Here is a 5,156-nt window from a genome sequence, read left to right as displayed (position 1 = left end):
TCGCAAATTTCCAAACAGACCTCATTAAGAATTGTCAGAGGGCCAAGTGTGCCAGTGTACGCATTGAGTCTCTTGAAAAAGCTGAAAGCCAAAATGAGGATGAAAGTGAATGGGAGTATGAAACAAAAACAAGATCTAAAGCGCCGAGACAATAATAAAAACACCCATGGTTCCTTTGGAAGATTCTATCATGGTATGGTTGGATTTTCCCACAAGTAATGATGTTAAGTGCAAACACGCATTGATTAGCCCTCAAGCTACTCATAACATTGTGATAATAGACACTTGGGTGTCATTCGAACAACCGAAACTCATCCCTACAAGCAATAGTCTTGCAAGAGGAGCCAATGGATAAAACAGTGAAGTTCCAGGTTGCTTTAGACACACTACTCAAACAATCGATGGTGGCGATATAGAATTTACATTCCATGTTATCCTAGATTTCCTTGAGTATGATGTCGTCCTTGGCGAAACTTGGATAAATGAATCATTGTATTCACTAGATAAATCCATGCAAATAGTCACCTTGAACACTCCTGTAGGCAATTTACAATTGCTATTATGAGAGGAAGAGACCTTGCAAGAGCTGAAACTTCCAACATATCTTAGTGAAAAGATCCCTAGGATTCTGGTCGGATTGAAAATTACGAATAAAATCACCACAGCTCAAGCACAACTTTATCCAACATGAGAACACAATCTCATGACCCTCGAGCTATGGGATTTATTAGGTCAACCAACACTCACGGCTCATCCTGAAAGGATTACCTTTACACAAGACTTGAACATGCCATGTTTGGGGTACTTTGAACGTACAATGTATATTGAAACTAACCCCCTCACTTGCAAGTTTTTTATGGTTGAGTATGTGTTGGAAGCAGATTTAATCTTGGGGCATAAATGGACTATTTGCTGCCCAAGCACCACTGTGCTTTGCACGAGCGATAGAGTCATCATGATGGTCAACGACAAAAAGTTGACAATACCATACAGCAAGGAAGAGGATCCAACTTTAATGGATATCTATGATGCTGAATGCAAAAGGATACAAGACTCTTCCACAAAAGCCCCTCTACACAATGACCTACCATGATCGACTCTGATAAAGCATCTACTCCTTCAACCCCATCCTCACTACAAAGTTGGATGCCAGAACCTCAACTATTCTTGAAGAAGTTCCCAAAGCCCAACCATCTATCTCTAACAAGGAAATCAAAGGAAAGACCCTCAAGCCTATGCATCTTCATCGAGACAAACCTCACCAAAGGAGACAACCACATGCTCAAAGGCCTCGTCATCCGCGAGACAGCTAATCAACAAGAGACTCTAACCTCATCATCATCGCAATTGCCCATGAGTCTCAAATCTACAGCCTTAGCGCCAACCAAAGTCAAGGAGGGCCCCAAACCTTCCACATCAACCTAAAAGAAAACTCCACCAAGACTACCACAATCACGATATCTTAATAGCATCAAAATGTGGGTGGAGAAGCAGCTAGTTGTAGCTCAAGGCTACTATGAAGGTGCCAATCAAATTTGGGTGCCTCGACAGTCAAAACCTCTTCCCAACGCAGCACTCAGAGGCCAAGGAAGAAGAAGAGTACTCCACAACATCGTCCACAAAAGCCTATGCAAGTTCCTCAAAAAAGAACTCCACCAATGCAACAAGTGTGGATACCAAAAACACTGCTGCACACACAAGGGTACTACCAAAGAAATACCAAAGCTTGGGTCCCCAAGTGTATCACAAAGTCCCCTACGCTTACACAAAGAAGAAAGCCTCAACACCAAGCACATCGGCCACTAATTTATAGTGTTCATCAAAGATGGGTGCCTATGCATATGCATCAACAACAACAAGGATACTATGATGGTAATTCCATCATATGGTTACCAAAATCTAACAATGTGAAGAAAACCTCACAACTGACTTCAACCCCAACAACTTCACCTAAAGTACGACAAGAATGGAGGCCCAAGCTACGACAAGCAAGTCACTCAACAACTCTCGTGCATTCAGCACCAACACAAGAGCTTGTGTGTTCAACTAAACAATCAATAGTCTTCCCTACTACCTCGACAACATCTGAGCAACAAATTCCAGAATCAATACCCACATCTGCAACAACGGAGACTTATGAGCGCATCAAGGACAAAATAACAATGCTCTTTTCACCCATTTGGATGTGAGAAATAAGTACATAAGAAGCGGTTGCTTGCAAGTCATGACCTAGCTGACCAATGTTTTAAAAAATAATATCAAGGTCAAAACCTGCAACTTCATGAGGTCAAAACCTATAACTTCATAAGGTCAAAACCTGCAAATTCATGGAATCCCATCTCATGGAATTACAACTCATGGAATCCCATCTCATGGAATTACAATTCATGGAGTTCCATCTCACGGCTTAAGAACCTGCACTTTCACAATTTAAGACTCATCTCGAATTAAGCCATATCACGCAATCACCATTATATCTTTGTTAAGCTTATTGCTTACTATTCTTTTGGCTAAATTAATGTAGCATCTGCTCCATGAGTACATATCCATACTCATGCACTGGTGGAGAACATTTGCACTAAATCCTCACCATCAATAACTTCTAGGTACATCTCTGGATGGGCCAGCCAGGGTGGGCGAAAGCCTAGTCAATGGTACAACCCATCACCTGGAATTTTCTTTCAAATTACAAACCTCTCTAAATGACGCCACCATCTTTACAAGTCCATGATCTTCAATCCTTATAGTGAAGATACTTATATTAGCCTCACAAGTCAACATAATTCTTTCAATCCTCACTAACAAGTGGCTACTTCAACACAGAGTAGTTCAATAAGAGTCTATATGACTCAATTCTTTTACTTCATATAAATTTGCTTCATAAGAGCACTTAAATATACATAAAAACATAAAAAGCACATGGGCAGAAGAAGACAGGATCAAGTTCTACTCAACAACATTTGACAAGAATCCTGCCACACAAAGGAACATAATCACAATCCAATTACTTCAAATGATGAATGTTGCCCCTTCAATGAATCAAATGAGGAATTGAGAATCACCAACTCGTTCTGATGATTCAGTCTACGTTCCTTTGAATCCTTCCCTCTCTTCTCTCCCATTATTAACAACTCTTAGTGTCCCCACACTAAAATAAATCACATGTAACCTTGTCGATGATTGCCAAAAACAAATTGAGCCCAAAAAAAAGGGGCTCACATAAATATAAAAATGCAATCATTTGCAAAACACCCCACCCCCCACCCCGTTAGGAATTCCCAATACACCACTAACCTATTCATTCATTAACTAGCTTTTCTTATTCCTTCCAGAGGAACAAAGACCATGGAACATCACTCAACATCAACGCCATCGACAAAGCTTGTTCATTCTCCCCACACAAAGGTCTTCAAAACAATCACAAGGATGCGATCGCCATCCGGAAGGGGGGAATGTTAATCCAATTCTAGGATTAACAAGAGCTGCCACCATTATCTTACATCAAGGACTCACGATAGATACACCAAAGGGTCATACATTCAAAATATGAAGCAATAGTTAGGATAAAGTCCTAAGTGATATACTTCATGGATATATTATGAGAGTAGTCATTGTAATAGCATTAGGCCTCTTATGAGCCTAAAGTTCTCGGCCGATCACAATTTAAGTGAGTGTGAACACATATGGCCATGTATATAAGTGAATTTCTCTCATAATACAACAAACTCTCCCATTGTGCAATTGAGTCTTGCTCTTGCTAATCCTCTTACTAATCTCTCTCCCTAATGCATGCTACTGAGTGTGTGTGAGTGAAGTGAGGTGAGAGGAGGGACAAGGACCCGTAGTGCAATGCGATGGTGTGACAACGCTCACAGGATACGCGGTGGAATTGCTTCTCGAGGAGTTGTAGAGCTTGGAGACCTCAAGGGTTACGAGTTCGGTCATCGGAAAGATCCTCATGACAATTGCGGTTCACCAGGTAATCTCTTTTTGGATGTGTTTCAAGGAGGGTTAGGGTGAGCCATAACATGGTCTAAATTAGGGCAGGTTCTCCTACGAGACAAACATTGTAAAGCTCCAAGTCCAATAGGATATGTTGGTGGATGAACATATTCTCATTCTGGCTTAAGCCTAGCACATGCAAATAAATGAAGTACAAGTGCTTGCATGCAAGATACAACTTCTTCTTCGATTCTCTAATTGCAGAATTTGGACACATACAACACGGTTTGTCTTTCACATGCATATCATATTTTCCAACATCTATCATCGCCGTGTGATTTGATCTTGAAAACTTCATGCTTGTGCTCCAATCTTTGCACTGTAGCTTTAATTTTCAAAGCGACCTTTATTTTTTCTGTCGCTTCCTCTGATAAATCGATGTGTGGTATTGACTCTTATGCCATTTTGCATGCCTAAGCCACCTGCCTCTGTGTTAGTAGTGGACCCAAATGGTGGTTCTTTGGAAGTTTCTCTTGTAAAGAACCTTATAGCCCCACCGCTATACTAGGTGGGGTGGGTGTAATACCTTATGCATTCTTGCTCTCCACTTGGTATCCACCTTCCCATAATGAATATACCTTCTTTTTTGTGAGGTTAGTTCCTATAGAAACTTGCCATATCTTGGGTGGTGGATTGGGCTTTGGGTCTATGTTGGTGTCCATAACATAGCAATGGATCACATGGTCATGGAAAAACCACATCCATTGTCTAATGAGACCATTAGGGTGCTTGTGAATAGCCTTAAAAAGATGGTGCAGGCACACCTTTCACAGATCTGATTATTTGTTGCCCACACATCTTACCCCCACGAGGCGTTTTGCTACATGTGACCTTGCTGCTGCCAATGCATGTCCTTCGGATTGCCCACATTGCTTCATTCACCTTGCGCTCATCACACTGAACTCTGTGACTTCCGCTATTCTTTCTGGAGAACTGCTTGTATCACACTTCTTAAAAATGATCTTTCGTAGTCTCCCAGCATACTTGCGATCTCATACATGTACGTTATACTCTGGTCGATACATGGTCTCATCATTAATATCAATGACCACAACGGCGGCTAGTCTCTTGTGATGTGCACTTTCTTTGTCACTGGTGAGGGGGGTAGGTGCCTTATACATGGGTGTTTCTTTAGTTCCTGATTAATTGTTCAG

Source organism: Cibotium barometz, chromosome 33, assembly GCF_041138505.1.
Source record: "Cibotium barometz isolate CiBa-2024 chromosome 33, ASM4113850v1, whole genome shotgun sequence".
NCBI classification, from domain to species: Eukaryota; Viridiplantae; Streptophyta; class Polypodiopsida; order Cyatheales; family Cibotiaceae; genus Cibotium; species Cibotium barometz.
This window is presented reverse-complemented; position numbering follows the sequence as displayed.